Genomic DNA, 19076 nt, shown 5'->3' on the forward strand with positions numbered 1-19076 from the left:
CTCTTTGTGGCCTTCGTTGGAAACGGGATTTCTTCATATACTGCAAGAAAGAAGAATTCTCAGTAACTACTTTGTGTGGTGTGTGTTCAACTCACAGAGTTAAACCTCCCTTTAGAAGGATCAGTTTTGAAACACTCTTTTTGTGGAATTTCCAAGTGGAGATTTCAAGAGATTTGAGGTCAATCTTAGAAATGGCAATATCCTCGTTTAAAAACTAGACAGAATCATTCTCAGAAACTACTTTGTACTGGATATGTTCAACTTACAGAGTTTAACCTTTCTTTTCATAGAGCAGTTTGGAAACACTCTGTTTGTTACGTCTGCAAGTGGATATTTAGACCTGGTTGAGGCCTTCGTTGGAAACTGGATTTCTTCATTGAATGCTAGACAGAAGAATTCTCAGTAACTTCTTTGCGTTGTGTGTATTCAACTCACAGAGTTGAACGTTCCTTAAGACAGAGCAGTTTTGAAACACCCTTTTTGTGGAATTTGCAAGTGGAGAATTCAAGAGATTTGAGGCCAATCTTAGAAATGGCAATATCCTCTTTTAAAAACTAGACAGAATCATTCTCAGAAACTACTTTGTACTGGATGTGTTCAACTCACAGAGTTTAACCTTTCTTTTCATAGAGCAGTTTGGAAACACTCTGTTTGTGAAGTCTGCATGTGGATATTTAGACCTCTTTGTGGCCTTCGTTGGAAACGGGATTTCTTCATATAATGCAAGAAAGAAGAATTCTCAGTAACTACTTTGTGTGGTGTGTGTTCAACTCACAGAGTTAAACCTCCCTTTAGAAGGATCAGTTTTGAAACACTCTTTTTGTCGAATTTCCAAGTGGAGATTTCAAGAGATTTGGGGCCAATCTTAGAAATGGCAATATCCTCGTTTAAAAACTAGACAGAATCATTCTCAGAAACTACTTTGTACTGGATGTGTTCAACTCACAGAGTTTAACCTTTCTTTTCATAGAGCAGTTTGGAAACACTCTGTTTGTTAAGTCTGCAAGTGGATATTTAGACCTCTTTGTGGCCTTCGTTGGAAACGGGATTTCTTCATATACTGCAAGAAAGAAGAATTCTCAGTAACTTCTTTGTGTGGTGTGTGTTCAACTCACAGAGTTAAACCTTCCTTTAGAAAGATCAGTTTTGAAACACTCTTTTTGTGGAAATTGCAAGTGGAGATTTCCAGCGATTTGAGGGCAATCTTAGAAATTGAAATAACCCCGTTTCAAAACTACACAGAATCATTCTCAGAAACTACTTTGTAATGGGTGTGTTCAACTCACAGAGTTTAACCTTTCTTTTCATAGAGCAGTTTGGAAACACTCTGTTTGTTAAGTCTGCAAGTGGATATTTAGACCTCTTTGTGGCCTTCGTTGGAAACGGGATTTCTTCATATACTGCAAGAAAGAAGAATTCTCAGTAACTTCTTCGTGTGGTGTGTGTTCAACTCACAGAGTTAAACCTTCTTTTAGAAAGATCAGTTTTGAAACACTCTTTTTGTGGAAATTGCAAGTGGAGATTACCAGCGATTTGAGGGCAATCTTAGAAATTGAAATAACCCCGTTTCAAAACTACACAGAATCATTCTCAGAAACTACTTTGTAATGGGTGTGTTCAACTCACAGAGTTCAACCTTTCTTTTCATAGAGCAGTTTGGAAACACTCTGTTTGTTAAGTCTGCAAGTGGATATTTAGACCTCTTTGTGGCCTTCGTTGGAAACGGGATTTCTTCATATACTGCAAGAAAGAAGAATTCTCAGTAACTACTTTGTGTGGTGTGTGTTCAACTCACAGACTTAAACCTCCCTTTAGAAGGATCAGTTTTGAAACACTCTTTTTGTGGAATTTCCAAGTGGAGATTTCAAGAGATTTGAGGCCAATCTTAGAAATGGCAATATCCTCGTTTAAAAACTAGACAGAATCATTCTCAGAAACTACTTTGTACTGGATGTGTTCAACTCACAGAGTTTAACCTTTCTTTTCATAGAGCAGTTTGGAAACACTCTGTTTGTTAAGTCTGCAAGTGGATATTTAGACCTCTTTGTGGCCTTCGTTGGAAACGGGATTTCTTCATATACTTCAAGAAAGAAGAATTCTCAGTAACTTCTTTTTGTGGTGTGTGTTCAACTCACAGAGTTAAACCTTCCTTTAGAAAGATCAGTTTTGAAACACTCTTTTTGTGGAAATTGCAAGTGGAGTTTTCCAGCGATTTGAGGGCAAATTGAAATAACCCCGTTTCAAAACTACACAGAATCATTCTCAGAAACTACTTTGTAATGGGTGTGATCAACTCACAGAGTTTAACCTTTCTTTTCATAGAGCAGTTTGGAAACACTCTGTTTGTTAAGTCTGCAAGTGGATATTTAGACCTCTTTGTGGCCTTCGTTGGAAACGGGATTTCTTCATATACTTCAAGAAAGAAGAATTCTCAGTAACTTCTTTTTGTGGTGTGTGTTCAACTCACAGAGTTAAACCTTCCTTTAGAAAGATCAGTTTTGAAACACTCTTTTTGTGGAAATTGCAAGTGGAGTTTTCCAGCGATTTGAGGGCAAATTGAAATAACACCGTTTCAAAACTACACAGAATCATTCTCAGAAACTACTTTGTAATGGGTGTGATCAACTCACAGAGTTTAACCTTTCTTTTCATAGAGCAGTTTGGAAACACTCTGTTTGTTAAGTCTGCAAGTGGATATTTAGACCTGGTTGAGGCCTTCGTTGGAAACGGGATTTCTTCATTGAATGCTAGACAGAAGAATTCTCAGTAACTTCTTTGCGTTGTGTGTATTCAACTCACAGAGTTGAACGTTCCTTAAGACAGAGCAGTTTTGAAACACCCTTTTTGTGGAATTTGCAAGTAGAGAATTCAAGAGATTTGAGGCCAATCTTAGAAATGGCAATATCCTCGTTTAAAAACTAGACAGAATCATTCTCAGAAACTACTTTGTACTGGATGTGTTCAACTTACAGAGTTTAACCTTTCTTTTCATAGAGCAGTTTGGAAACACTCTGTTTGTTAAGTCTGCAAGTGGATATTTAGACCTCTTTGTGGCCTTCGTTGGAAACGGGATTTCTTCATATACTGCAAGAAAGAAGAATTCTCAGTAACTTCTTTGTGTGGTGTGTGTTCAACTCACAGAGTTAAACCTTCTTTTAGAAAGATCAGTTTTGAAACACTCTTTTTGTGGAATTTGCAAGTAGAAAATTCAAGAGATTTGAGGCCAATCTTAGAAATGGCAATATCCTCGTTTAAAAACTAGACAGAATCATTCTCAGAAACTACTTTGTACTGGATGTGTTCAACTTACAGAGTTTAACCTTTCTTTTCATAGAGCAGTTTGGAAACACTCTGTTTGTTAAGTCTGCAAGTGGATATTTAGACCTCTTTGTGGCCTTCGTTGGAAACGGGATTTCTTCATATACTGCAAGAAATAAGAATTCTCAGTAACTTCTTTGTGTGGTGTGTGTTCAACTCACAGAGTTAAACCTTCCTTTAGAAAGATCAGTTTTGAAACACTCTTTTTGTGGAATTTCCAAGTGGAGATTTCAAGAGATTTGAGGCCAATCTTAGAAATGGCAATATCCTCGTTTAAAAACTAGACAGAATCATTCTCAGAAACTACTTTGTACTGGATGTGTTCAACTCACAGAGTTTAACCTTTCTTTTCATAGAGCAGTTTGGAAACACTCTGTTTGTTAAGTCTGCAAGTGGATATTTAGACCTCTTTGTGGCCTTCGTTGGAAACGGGATTTCTTCCTATACTGCAAGAAAGAAGAATTCTCAGTAACTTCTTTGTGTGGTGTGTGTTCAACTCACAGAGTTAAACCTTCCTTTAGAAAGATGAGTTTTGAAACACTCTTTTTGTGGAAATTGCAAGTGGAGATTTCCAGCGATTTGAGGGCAATCTTAGAAATGGAAATAACCCAGTTTCAAAACTACACAGAATCATTCTCAGAAACTACTTTGTAATGGGTGTGTTCAACTCACAGAGCTTAACCTTTCTTTTCATAGAGCAGTTTGGAAACACTCTGTTTGTTAAGTCTGCAAGTGGATATTTAGACCTCTTTGTGGCCTTCGTTGGAAACGGGATTTCTTCATATACTGCAAGAAAGAAGAATTCTCAGTAACTACTTTGTGTGGTGTGTGTTCAACTCACAGAGTTAAACCTCCCTTTAGAAGGATCAGTTTTGAAACACTCTTTTTGTGGAATTTCCAAGTGGAGATTTCAAGCGATTTGAGGGCAAATTGAAATAACCCCGTTTCAAAACTACACAGAATCATTCTCAGAAACTACTTTGCAATGGGTGTGTTCAACTCACAGAGTTTAACCTTTCTTTTCATAGAGCAGTTTGGAAACACTCTGTTTGTTAAGTCTGCAAGTGGATATTTAGACCTGGTTGAGGCCTTCGTTGGAAACGGGATTTCTTCATTGAATGCTAGACAGAAGAATTCTCAGTAACTTCTTTGCGTTGTGTGTATTCAACTCACAGAGTTGAACGTTCCTTAAGACAGAGCAGTTTTGAAACACACTTTTTGTGGAATTTGCAAGTGGAGAATTCAAGAGATTTGAAGCCAATCTTAGAAATGGCAATATCCTCTTTTAAAAACTAGACAGAATAATTCTCAGAAACTACTTTGTACTGGATGTGTTCAACTCACAGAGTTTAACCTTTCTCTTCATAGAGCAGTTTGGAAACACTCTGTTTGTTAAGTCTGCAAGTGGATATTTAGACCTCTTTGTGGCCTTCGTTGGAAACGGGATGTCTTCATATACTGCAAGAAAGAAGAATTCTCAGTAACTTCTTTGAGTGGTGTGTGCTCAACTCACAGAGTTTAACCTCCCTTTAGAAGGATCAGTTTTGAAACACTCTTTTTGTGGAATTTTCAAGCGGAGATTTCAGGAGATTTGAGGCCAATCTTAGAAACGGCAATATCCTCGTTTAAAAACTAGACAGAATCATTCTCAGAAACTACTTTGTACTGGATGTGTTCAACTCACAGAGTTTAACCTTTCTTTTCATAGAGCAGTTTGGAAACACTCTGTTTGTTAAGTCTGCAGGTGGATATTTAGACCTCTTTGTGGCCTTCGTTGGAAACGGGATTTCTTCCTATACTGCAAGGAAGAAGAATTCTCAGTAACTTCTTTGTGTGGTGTGTGTTCAACTCACAGAGTTAAACTTTTCTTTAGAAAGATCAGTTTTGAAACACTCTTTTTGTGGAAATTGCAAGTGGAGATTTCCAGCGATTTGAGGGCAATCTTAGAAATGGAAATAACCGCGTTTCAAAACTACACAGAATCATTCTCAGAAACTACTTTGTAATGGGTGTGTTCAACTCACAGAGTTTAACCTTTCTTTTCATAGAGCAGTTTGGAAACACTCTGTTTGTTAAGTCTGCAAGTGGATATTTAGACCTGGTTGAGGCCTTCGTTGGAAATGGGATTTCTTCATTGAATGCTAGACAGAAGAATTCTCAGCAACTTCTTTGCGTTGCGTGTATTCAACTCACAGAGTTGAACGTTCCTTAAGACAGAGCAGTTTTGAAACACCCTTTTTGTGGAATTTCCAAGTGGAGATTTCAAGAGATTTGAGGCCAATCTTAGAAATGGCAATATCCTCGTTTAATAACTAGACAGAATCATTCTCAGAAACTACTTTGTACTGGATGTGTTCAACTCACAGAGTTTAACCTTTCTTTTCATAGAGCAGTTTGGAAACACTCTGTTTGTTAAGTCTGCAAGTGGATATTTAGACCTCTTTGTGGCCTTCGTTGGAAACGGGATTTCTTCATATACTGCAAGAAAGAAGAATTCTCAGTAACTTCTTTGTGTGGTGTGTGTTCAACTCACAGAGTTAAACCTTCCTTTAGAAAGATCAGTTTTGAAACACTCTTTTTGTGGAAATTGCAAGTGGAGATTTCCAGCGATTTGTGGGCAATCTTAGAAATTGAACTAACCCCGTTTCAAAACTACACAGAATCATTCTCAGAAACTACTTTGTAATGGGTGTGTTCAACTCACAGAGTTTAACCTTTCTTTTCATAGAGCAGTTTGGAAACACTCTGTTTGTTAAGTCTGCAAGTGGATATTTAGACCTGGTTGAGGCCTTCGTTGGAAACGGGATTTCTTCATTGAATGCGAGACAGAAGAATTCTCACCAACTTCTTTGCGTTGCGTGTATTCAACTAACAGAGTTGAACGTTCCTTAAGACAGAGCAGTTTTGAAACACTCTTTTTGTGGAATTTGCAAGTGGAGATTTCAAGAGATTTGAGGCCAATCTTAGAAATGGCAATATCCTCGTTTAAAAACTAGACAGAATCATTCTCAGAAACTACTTTGTACTGGATGTGTTCAACTCACAGAGTTTAACCTTTCTTTTCATAGAGCAGTTTGGAAACACTCTGTTTGTTAAGTCTGCAAGTGGATATTTAGACCTCTTTGTGGCCTTCGTTGTAAACGGGATTTCTTCCTATACTGCAATAAAGAAGAATTCTCCGTAACTTCTTTGTGTGGTGTGTGTTCAACTCACAGAGTTAAACCTTCCTTTAGAAAGATCAGTTTTGAAACACTCTTTTTGTGGAAATTGCAAGTGGAGATTTCCAGCGATTTGAGGGCAAATTGAAATAACCCCGTTTCAAAACTACACAGAATCATTCTCAGAAACTACTTTGTAATGGGTGTGTTCAACTCACAGAGTTTAACCTTTCTTTCCATAGAGCAGTTTGGAAACACTCTGTTTGTTAAGTCTGCAAGTGGATATTTAGACCTCTTTGTGGCCTTCGTTGGAAACGGGGTTTCTTCATATACTGCAAGAAAGAAGAATTCTCAGTAACTACTTTGTGTGGTGTGTGTTCAACTCACAGAGTTAAACCTCCCTTTAGAAGGATCAGTTTTGAAACACTCTTTTTGTGGAATTTCCAAGTGGAGATTTCAAGAGATTTGAGGTCAATCTTAGAAATGGCAATATCCTCGTTTAAAAACTAGACAGAATCATTCTCAGAAACTACTTTGTACTGGATATGTTCAACTTACAGAGTTTAACCTTTCTTTTCATAGAGCAGTTTGGTAACACTCTGTTTGTTACGTCTGCAAGTGGATATTTAGACCTGGTTGAGGCCTTCGTTGGAAACGGGATTTCTTCATTGAATGCTAGACAGAAGAATTCTCAGTAACTTCTTTGCGTTGTGTGTATTCAACTCACAGAGTTGAACGTTCCTTAAGACAGAGCAGTTTTGAAACACCCTTTTTGTGGAATTTGCAAGTGGAGAATTCAAGAGATTTGAGGCCAATCTTAGAAATGGCAATATCCTCTTTTAAAAACTAGACAGAATCATTCTCAGAAACTACTTTGTACTGGATGTGTTCAACTCACAGAGTTTAACCTTTCTTTTCATAGAGCAGTTTGGAAACACTCTGTTTGTTAAGTCTGCATGTGGATATTTAGACCTCTTTGTGGCCTTCGTTGGAAACGGGATTTCTTCATATACTGCAAGAAAGAAGAATTCTCAGTAACTACTTTGTGTGGTGTGTGTTCAACTCACAGAGTTAAACCTCCCTTTAGAAGGATCAGTTTTGAAACACTCTTTTTGTCGAATTTCCAAGTGGAGATTTCAAGAGATTTGAGGCCAATCTTAGAAATGGCAATATCCTCGTTTAAAAACTAGACAGAATCATTCTCAGAAACTACTTTGTACTGGATGTGTTCAACTCACAGAGTTTAACCTTTCTTTTCATAGAGCAGTTTGGAAACACTCTGTTTGTTAAGTCTGCAAGTGGATATTTAGACCTCTTTGTGGCCTTCGTTGGAAACGGGATTTCTTCATATACTGCAAGAAAGAAGAATTCTCAGTAACTTCTTTGTGTGGTGTGTGTTCAACTCACAGAGTTAAACCTTCCTTTAGAAAGATCAGTTTTGAAACACTCTTTTTGTGGAAATTGCAAGTGGAGATTTCCAGCGATTTGAGGGCAATCTTAGAAATTGAAATAACCCCGTTTCAAAACTACACAGAATCATTCTCAGAAACTACTTTGTAATGGGTGTGTTCAACTCACAGAGTTTAACCTTTCTTTTCATAGAGCAGTTTGGAAACACTCTGTTTGTTAAGTCTGCAAGTGGATATTTAGACCTCTTTGTGGCCTTCGTTGGAAACGGGATTTCTTCATATACTGCAAGAAAGAAGAATTCTCAGTAACTACTTTGTGTGGTGTGTGTTCAACTCACAGAGTTAAACCTCCCTTTAGAAGGATCAGTTTTGAAACACTCTTTTTGTGGAATTTCCAAGTGGAGATTTCAAGAGATTTGAGGCCAATCTTAGAAATGGCAATATCCTCGTTTAAAAACTAGACAGAATCATTCTCAGAAACTACTTTGTACTGGATGTGTTCAACTCACAGAGTTTAACCTTTCTTTTCATAGAGCAGTTTGGAAACACTCTGTTTGTTAAGTCTGCAAGTGGATATTTAGACCTCTTTGTGGCCTTCGTTGGAAACGGGATTTCTTCCTATACTGCAAGAAAGAAGAATTCTCAGTAACTTCTTTGTGTGGTGTGTGTTCAACTCACAGAGTTAAACCTTCCTTTAGAAAGATCAGTTTTGAAACACTCTTCTTGTGGAAATTGCAAGTGGAGATTTCCAGCGATTTGAGGGCAATCTTAGAAATGGAAATAACCCAGTTTCAAAACTACACAGAATCATTCTCAGAAACTACTTTGTAATGGGTGTGTTCAACTCACAGAGTTTAACCTTTCTTTTCATAGAGCAGTTTGGAAACACTCTGTTTGTTAAGTCTGAAAGTGGATATTTAGACCTCTTTGTGGCCTTCGTTGGAAACGGGATTTCTTCATATACTGCAAGAAAGAAGAATTCTCAGTAACTACTTTGTGTGGTGTGTGTTCAACTCACAGAGTTAAACCTCCCTTTAGAAGGATCAGTTTTGAAACACTCTTTTTGTGGAATTTCCAAGTGGAGATTTCAAGCGATTTGAGGGCAAATTGAAATAACCCCGTTTCAAAACTACACAGAATCATTCTCAGAAACTACTTTGTAATGGGTGTGTTCAACTCACAGAGTTTAACCTTTCTTTTCATAGAGCAGTTTGGAAACACTCTGTTTGTTAAGTCTGCAAGTGGATATTTAGACCTGGTTGAGGCCTTCGTTGGAAACGGGATTTCTTCATTGAATGCTAGACAGAAGAATTCTCAGTAACTTCTTTGCGTTGTGTGTATTCAACTCACAGAGTTGAACGTTCCTTAAGACAGAGCAGTTTTGAAACACCCTTTTTGTGGAATTTGCAAGTGGAGAATTCAAGAGATTTGAAGCCAATCTTAGAAATGGCAATATCCTCTTTTAAAAACTAGACAGAATAATTCTCAGAAACTACTTTGTACTGGATGTGTTCAACTCACAGAGTTTAACCTTTCTCTTCATAGAGCAGTTTGGAAACACTCTGTTTGTTAAGTCTGCAAGTGGATATTTAGACCTCTTTGTGGCCTTCGTTGGAAACGGGATGTCTTCATATACTGCAAGAAAGAAGAATTCTCAGTAACTTCTTTGAGTGGTGTGTGTTCAACTCACAGAGTTAAACCTCCCTTTAGAAGGATCAGTTTTGAAACACTCTTTTTGTGGAATTTCCAAGCGGAGATTTCAGGAGATTTGAGGCCAATCTTAGAAACGGCAATATCCTCGTTTAAAAACTAGACAGAATCATTCTCACAAACTACTTTGTACTGGATGTGTTCAACTCACAGAGTTTAACCTTTCTTTTCATAGAGCAGTTTGGAAACACTCTGTTTGTTAAGTCTGCAAGTGGATATTTAGACCTCTTTGTGGCCTTCGTTGGAAACGGGATTTCTTCCTATACTGCAAGAAAGAAGAATTCTCAGTAACTTCTTTGTGTGGTGTGTGTTCAACTCACAGAGTTAAACTTTCCTTTAGAAAGATCAGTTTTGAAACACTCTTTTTGTGGAAATTGCAAGTGGAGATTTCCAGCGATTTGAGGGCAATCTTAGAAATGGAAATAACCGCGTTTCAAAACTACACAGAATCATTCTCAGAAACTACTTTGTAATGGGTGTGTTCAACTCACAGAGTTTAACCTTTCTTTTCATAGAGCAGTTTGGAAACACTCTGTTTGTTAAGTCTGCAAGTGGATATTTAGACCTGGTTGAGGCCTTCGTTGGAAATGGGATTTCTTCATTGAATGCTAGACAGAAGAATTCTCAGCAACTTCTTTGCGTTGCGTGTATTCAACTCACAGAGTTGAACGTTCCTTAAGACAGAGCAGTTTTGAAACACCCTTTTTGTGGAATTTGCAAGTGGAGATTTCAAGAGATTTGAGGCCAATCTTAGAAATGGCAATATCCTCGTTTAAAAACTAGACAGAATCATTCTCAGAAACTACTTTGTACTGGATGTGTTCAACTCACAGGGTTTAACCTTTCTTTTCATAGAGCAGTTTGGAAACACTCTGTTTGTTAAGTCTGCAAGTGGATATTTAGACCTCTTTGTGGCCTTCGTTGGAAACGGGATTTCTTCATATACTGCAAGAAAGAAGAATTCTCAGTAACTTCTTTGTGTGGTGTGTGTTCAACTCACAGAGTTAAACCTTCCTTTAGAAAGATCAGTTTTGAAACACTCTTTTTGTGGAAATTGCAAGTGGAGATTCCCAGCGATTTGAGGGCAATCTCAGAAATTGAAATAACCCCGTTTCAAAACTACACAGAATCATTCTCAGAAACTACTTTGTAATGGGTGTGTTCAACTCACAGAGTTTAACCTTTCTTTTCATAGAGCAGTTTGGAAACACTCTGTTTGTTAAGTCTGCAAGTGGATATTTAGACCTCTTTGTGGCCTTCGTTGGAAACGGGATTTCTTCATATACTGCAAGAAAGAAGAATTCTCAGTAACTACTTTGTGTGGTGTGTGTTCAACTCACAGAGTTAAACCTCCCTTTAGAAGGATCAGTTTTGAAACACTCTTTTTGTGGAATTTCCAAGTGGAGATTTCAAGAGATTTGAGGCCAATCTTAGAAATGGCAATATCCTCGTTTAAAAACTAGACAGAATCATTCTCAGAAACTACTTTGTACTGGATGTGTTCAACTAACAGAGTTTAACCTTTCTTTTCATAGAGCAGTTTGGAAACACTCTGTTTGTTAAGTCTGCAAGTGGATATTTAGACCTCTTTGTGGCCTTCGTTGGAAACGGGATTTCTTCATATACTGCAAGAAAGAAAAATTCTCAGTAACTTCTTTGTGTGGTGTGTGTTCAACTCACAGAGTTAAAACTTCTTTTAGAAAGATCAGTTTTGAAACACTCTTTTTGTGGAAATTGCAAGTGGAGATTTCCAGCGATTTGAGGGTAATCTTAGAAATTGAAATAACCCCGTTTCAAAACTACACAGAATCATTCTCAGAAACTACTTTGTAATGGGTGTGTTCAACTCACAGAGTTTAACCTTTCTTTTCATAGAGCAGTTTGGAAACACTCTGTTTGTTAAGTCTGCAAGTGGATATTTAGACCTCTTTGTGGCCTTCGTTGGAAACGGGATTTCTTCATATACTGCAAGAAAGAATTCTCAGTAACTACTTTGTGTGGTGTGTGTTCAACTCACAGAGTTAAATCTCCCTTTAGAAGGATCAGTTTTGAAACACTCTTTTTGTGGAATTTCCAAGTGGAGATTTCAAGAGATTTGAGGCCAATCTTAGAAATGGCAATATCCTCGTTTAATAACTAGACAGAATCATTCTCAGAAACTACTTTGTACTGGATGTGTTCAACTCACAGAGTTTAACCTTTCTTTTCATAGAGCAGTTTGGAAACACTCTGTTTGTTAAGTCTGCAAGTGGATATTTAGACCTCTTTGTGGCCTTCGTTGGAAACGGGATTTCTTCATATACTGCAAGAAAGAAGAATTCTCAGTAACTTCTTTGTGTGGTGTGTGTTCAACTCACAGAGTTAAACCTTCCTTTAGAAAGATCAGTTTTGAAACACTCTTTTTGTGGAAATTGCAAGTGGAGATTTCCAGCGATTTGTGGGCAATCTTAGAAATTGAACTAACCCCGTTTCAAAACTACACAGAATCATTCTCAGAAACTACTTTGTAATGGGTGTGTTCAACTCACAGAGTTTAACCTTTCTTTTCATAGAGCAGTTTGGAAACACTCTGTTTGTTAAGTCTGCAAGTGGATATTTAGACCTGGTTGAGGCCTTCGTTGGAAACGGGGTTTCTTCATTGAATGCGAGACAGAAGAATTCTCAGCAACTTCTTTGCGTTGCGTGTATTCAACTAACAGAGTTGAACGTTCCTTAAGACAGAGCAGTTTTGAAACACTCTTTTTGTGGAATTTCCAAGTGGAGATTTCAAGAGATTTGAGGCCAATCTTAGAAATGGCAATATCCTCGTTTAAAAACTAGACAGAATCATTCTCAGAAACTACTTTGTACTGGATGTGTTCAACTCACAGAGTTTAACCTTTCTTTTCATAGAGCAGTTTGGAAACACTCTGTTTGTTAAGTCTGCAAGTGGATATTTAGACCTCTTTGTGGCCTTCGTTGTAAACGGGATTTCTTCCTATACTGCAATAAAGAAGAATTCTCCGTAACTTCTTTGTGTGGTGTGTGTTCAACTCACAGAGTTAAACCTTCCTTTAGAAAGATCAGTTTTGAAACACTCTTTTTGTGGAAATTGCAAGTGGAGATTTCCAGCGATTTGAGGGCAAATTGAAATAACCCCGTTTCAAAACTACACAGAATCATTCTCAGAAACTACTTTGTAATGGGTGTGTTCAACTCACAGAGTTTAACCTTTCTTTTCATAGAGCAGTTTGGAAACACTCTGTTTGTTAAGTCTGCAAGTGGATATTTAGACCTCTTTGTGGCCTTCGTTGGAAACGGGATTTCTTCATATACTGCAAGAAAGAATTCTCAGTAACTACTTTGTGTGGTGTGTGTTCAACTCACAGAGTTAAACCTCCCTTTAGAAGGATCAGTTTTGAAACACTCTTTTTGTGGAATTTCCAAGTGGAGATTTCAAGAGAATTGAGGCCAATCTTAGAAATGGCAATATCCTCGTTTAAAAACTAGACAGAATCATTCTCAGAAACTACTTTGTACTGGATATGTTCAACTTACAGAGTTTAATCTTTCTTTTCATAGAGCAGTTTGGAAACACTCTGTTTGTTAAGTCTGCAAGTGGATATTTAGACCTGGTTGAGGCCTTCGTTGGAAACGGGATTTCTTCATTGAATGCTAGACAGAAGAATTCTCAGTAACTTCTTTGCATTGTGTGTATTCAACTCACAGAGTTGAACGTTCCTTAAGACAGAGCAGTTTTGAAACACCCTTTTTGTGGAATTTGCAAGTGGAGAATTCAAGAGATTTGAGGCCAATCTTAGAAATGGCAATATCCTCTTTTAAAAACTAGACAGAATCATTCTCAGAAACTACTTTGTACTGGATGTGTTCAACTCACAGAGTTTAACCTTTCTTTTCATAGAGCAGTTTGGAAACACTCTGTTTGTTAAGTCTGCATGTGGATATTTAGACCTCTTTGTGGCCTTCGTTGGAAACGGGATTTCTTCATATAATGCAAGAAAGAAGAATTCTCAGTAACTACTTTGTGTGGTGTGTGTTCAACTCACAGAGTTAAACCTCCCTTTAGAAGGATCAGTTTTGAAACACTCTTTTTGTCGAATTTCCAAGTGGAGATTTCAAGAGATTTGGGGCCAATCTTAGAAATGGCAATATCCTCGTTTAAAAACTAGACAGAATCATTCTCAGAAACTACTTTGTACTGGATGTGTTCAACTCACAGAGTTTAACCTTTCTTTTCATAGAGCAGTTTGGAAACACTCTGTTTGTTAAGTCTGCAAGTGGATATTTAGACCTCTTTGTGGCCTTCGTTGGAAACGGGATTTCTTCATATACTGCAAGAAAGAAGAATTCTCAGTAACTTCTTTGTGTGGTGTGTGTTCAACTCACAGAGTTAAACCTTCCTTTAGAAAGATCAGTTTTGAAACACTCTTTTTGTGGAAATTGCAAGTGGAGATTTCCAGCGATTTGAGGGCAATCTTAGAAATTGAAATAACCCCGTTTCAAAACTACACAGAATCATTCTCAGAAACTACTTTGTAATGGGTGTGTTCAACTCACAGAGTTTAACCTTTCTTTTCATAGAGCAGTTTGGAAACACTCTGTTTGTTAAGTCTGCAAGTGGATATTTAGACCTCTTTGTGGCCTTCGTTGGAAACGGGATTTCTTCATATACTGCAAGAAAGAAGAATTCTCAGTAACTACTTTGTGTGGTGTGTGTTCAACTCACAGAGTTAAACCTCCCTTTAGAAGGATCAGTTTTGAAACACTCTTTTTGTGGAATTTCCAAGTGGAGATTTCAAGAGATTTGAGGCCAATCTTAGAAATGGCAATATCCTCGTTTAAAAACTAGACAGAATCATTCTCAGAAACTACTTTGTACTGGATGTGTTCAACTCACAGAGTTTAACCTTTCTTTTCATAGAGCAGTTTGGAAACACTCTGTTTGTTAAGTCTGCAAGTGGATATTTAGACCTCTTTGTGGCCTTCGTTGGAAACGGGATTTCTTCCTATACTGCAAGAAAGAAGAATTCTCAGTAACTTCTTTGTGTGGTGTGTGTTCAACTCACAGAGTTAAACCTTCCTTTAGATAGATCAGTTTTGAAACACTCTTTTTGTGGAAATTGGAAGTGGAGATTTCCAGCGATTTGAGGGCAATCTTAGAAATGGAAATAACCCAGTTTCAAAACTACACAGAATCATTCTCAGAAACTACTTTGTAATGGGTGTGTTCAACTCACAGAGTTTAACCTTTCTTTTCATAGAGCAGTTTGGAAACACTCTGTTTGTTAAGTCTGCAAGTGGATATTTAGACCTCTTTGTGGCCTTCTTTGGAAAAGGGATTTCTTCATAAACTGCAAGAAAGAAGAATTCTCAGTAACTTCTTTGTGTGGTGTGTGTTCAACTCTCAGAGTTAAACCTTCCTTTAGAAAGATCAGTTTTGAAACACTCTTTTTGTGGAAATTGCAAGTGGAGATTTCCAGCGATTTGAGGGCAAATTGAAATAACCCCGTTTCAAAACTACACAGAATGATTCTCAGAAACTACTTTGTAATGGGTGTGTTCAACTCACAGAGTTTAACCTTTCTTTTCATAGAGCAGTTTGGAAACACTCTGTTTGTTAAGTCTGCAAGTGGATATTTAGACCTGGTTGAGGCCTTCGTTGGAAACGGGATTTCTTCATTGAATGCCAGACAGAAGAATTCTCAGTAACTTCTTTGCATTGTGTGTATTCAACTCACAGAGTTGAACGTTCCTTAAGACAGAGCAGTTTTGAAACACCCTTTTTCTGGAATTTGCAAGTGGAGAATTCAAGAGATTTGAGGCCAATCTTAGAAATGGCAATATCCTCTTTTAAAAACTAGACAGAATCATTCTCAGAAACTACTTTGTACTGGATGTGTTCAACTCACAGAGTTTAACCTTTCTTTTCATAGAGCAGTTTGGAAACACTCTGTTTGTTAAGTCTGCATGTGGATATTTAGACCTCTTTGTGGCCTTCGTTGGAAACGGGATTTCTTCATATACTGCAAGAAAGAAGAATTCTCAGTAACTACTTTGTGTGGTGTGTGTTCAACTCACAGAGTTAAACCTCCCTTTAGAAGGATCAGTTTTGAAACACTCTTTTTGTCGAATTTCCAAGTGGAGATTTCAAGAGATTTGGGGCCAATCTTAGAAATGGCAATATCCTCGTTTAAAAACTAGACAGAATCATTCTCAGAAACTACTTTGTACTGGATGTGTTCAACTCACAGAGTTTAACCTTTCTTTTCATAGAGCAGTTTGGAAACACTCTGTTTGTTAAGTCTGCAAGTGGATATTTAGACCTCTTTGTGGCCTTCGTTGGAAACGGGATTTCTTCATATACTGCAAGAAAGAAGAATTCTCAGTAACTTCTTTGTGTGGTGTGTGTTCAACTCACAGAGTTAAACCTCCCTTTAGAAAGATCAGTTTTGAAACACTCTTTTTGTGGAAATTGCAAGTGGAGATTTCCAGCGATTTGAGGGCAATCTTAGAAATTGAAATAACCCCGTTTCAAAACTACACAGAATCATTCTCAGAAACTACTTTGTAATGGGTGTGTTCAACTCACAGAGTTTAACCTTTCTTTTCATAGAGCAGTTTGGAAACACTCTGTTTGTTAAGTCTGCAAGTGGATATTTAGACCTCTTTGTGGCCTTCGTTGGAAACGGGATTTCTTCATATACTGCAAGAAAGAAGAATTCTCAGTAACTACTTTGTGTGGTGTGTGTTCAACTCACAGAGTTAAACCTCCCTTTAGAAGGATCAGTTTTGAAACACTCTTTTTGTGGAATTTCCAAGTGGAGATTTCAAGAGATTTGAGGCCAATCTTAGAAATGGCAATATCCTCGTTTAAAAACTAGACAGAATCATTCTCAGAAACTACTTTGTACTGGATGTGTTCAACTCACAGAGTTTAACCTTTCTTTTCATAGAGCAGTTTGGAAACACTCTGTTTGTTAAGTCTGCAAGTGGATATTTAGACCTCTTTGTGGCCTTCGTTGTAAACGGGATTTCTTCCTATACTGCAATAAAGAAGAATTCTCCGTAACTTCTTTGTGTGGTGTGTGTTCAACTCACAGAGTTAAACCTTCCTTTAGAAAGATCAGTTTTGAAACACTCTTTTTGTGGAAATTGCAAGTGGAGATTTCCAGCGATTTGAGGGCAAATTGAAATAACCCCGTTTCAAAACTACACAGAATCATTCTCAGAAACTACTTTGTAATGGGTGTGTTCAACTCACAGAGTTTAACCTTTCTTTTCATAGAGCAGTTTGGAAACACTCTGTTTGTTAAGTCTGCAAGTGGATATTTAGACCTCTTTGTGGCCTTCGTTGGAAACGGGATTTCTTCATATACTGCAAGAAAGAATTCTCAGTAACTACTTTGTGTGGTGTGTGTTCAACTCACAGAGTTAAACCTCCCTTTAGAAGGATCAGTTTTGAAACACTCTTTTTGTGGAATTTCCAAGTGGAGATTTCAAGAGATTTGAGGTCAATCTTAGAAATGGCAATATCCTCGTTTAAAAACTAGACAGAATCATTCTCAGAAACTACTTTGTACTGGATATGTTCAACTTACAGAGTTTTACCTTTCTTTTCATAGAGCAGTTTGGAAACACTCTGTTTGTTACGTCTGCAAGTGGATATTTAGACCTGGTTGAGGCCTTCGTTGGAAACGGGATTTCTTCATTGAATGCTAGACAGAAGAATTCTCAGTAACTTCTTTGCGTTGTGTGTATTCAACTCACAGAGTTGAACGTTCCTTAAGACAGAGCAGTTTTGAAACACCCTTTTTGTGGAATTTGCAAGTGGAGAATTCAAGAGATTTGAGGCCAATCTTAGAAATGGCAATATCCTCTTTTAAAAACTAGACAGAATCATTCTCAGAAACTACTTTGTACTGGATGTGTTCAACTCACAGAGTTTAACCTTTCTTTTCATAGAGCAGTTTGGAAACACTCTGTTTGTTAAGTCTGCATGTGGATATTTAGACCTCTTTGTGGCCTTCGTTGGAAACGGGATTTCTTCATATAATGCAAGAAAGAAGAATTCTCAGTAACTACTTTGTGTGGTGTGTGTTCAACTCACAGAGTTAAACCTCCCTTTAGAAGGATCAGTTTTGAAACACTCTTTTTGTCGAATTTCCAAGTGGAGATTTCAAGAGATTTGGGGCCAATCTTAGAAATGGCAATATCCTCGCTTAAAAACTAGACAGAATCATTCTCAGAAACTACTTTGTACTGGATGTGTTCAACTCACAGAGTTTAACCTTTCTTTTCATAGAGCAGTTTGGAAACACTCTGTTTGTTAAGTCTGCATGTGGATATTTAGACCTCTTTGTGGCCTTCGTTGGAAACGGGATTTCTTCATATACTGCAAGAAAGAAGAATTCTCAGTAACTTCTTTGTGTGGTGTGTGTTCAACTCACAGAGTTAAACCTTCCTTTAGAAAGATCAGTTTTGAAACACTCTTTTTGTGGAAATTGCAAGTGGAGATTTCCAGCGATTTGAGGGCAATCTTAGAAATTGAAATAACCCCGTTTCAAAACTACACAGAATCATTCTCAGAAACTACTTTGTAATGGGTGTGTTCAACTCACAGAGTTTAACCTTTCTTTTCATAGAGCAGTTTGGAAACACTCTGTTTGTTAAGTCTGCAAGTGGATATTTAGACCTCTTTGTGGCCTTCGTTGGAAACGGGATTTCTTCATATACTGCAAGAAAGAAGAATTCTCAGTAACTACTTTGTGTGGTGTGTGTTCAACTCACAGAGTTAAACCTCCCTTTAGAAGGATCAGTTTTGAAACACTCTTTTTGTGGAATTTCCAAGTGGAGATTTCAAGAGATTTGAGGCCAATCTTAGAAATGGCAATATCCTCGTTTAAAAACTAGACAGAATCATTCTCAGAAACTACTTTGTACTGGATGTGTTCAACTCACAGAGTTTAACCTTTCTTTTCATAGAGCAGTTTGGAAACACTCTGTTTGTTAAGTCTGCAAGTGGATATTTAGACCTCTTTGTGGCCTTCGTTGGAAACGGGATTTCTTCCTATACTGCAAGAAAGAAGAATTCTCAGTAACTTCTTTGTGTGGTGTGTGTTCAACTCACAGAGTTAAACCTTCCTTTAGAAAGATCAGTTTTGAAACACTCTTTTTGTGGAAATTGCAAGTGGAGATTTCCAGCGATTTGAGGGCAATCTTAGAAATGGAAATAACCCAGTTTCAAAACTACACAGAATCATTCTCAGAAACTACTTTGTAATGGGTGTGTTCAACTCACAGAGTTTAACCTTTCTTTTCATAGAGCAGTTTGGAAACACTCTGTTTGTTAAGTCTGCAAGTGGATATTTAGACCTCTTTGTGGCCTTCGTTGGAAACGGGATTTCTTCATATACTGCAAGAAAGAAGAATTCTCAGTAACTACTTTGTGTGGTGTGTGTTCAACTCACAGAGTTAAACCTCC

Source organism: Pan troglodytes, chromosome 10, assembly GCF_028858775.2.
Source record: "Pan troglodytes isolate AG18354 chromosome 10, NHGRI_mPanTro3-v2.0_pri, whole genome shotgun sequence".
In the NCBI taxonomy this organism is placed as follows: Eukaryota; Metazoa; Chordata; class Mammalia; order Primates; family Hominidae; genus Pan; species Pan troglodytes.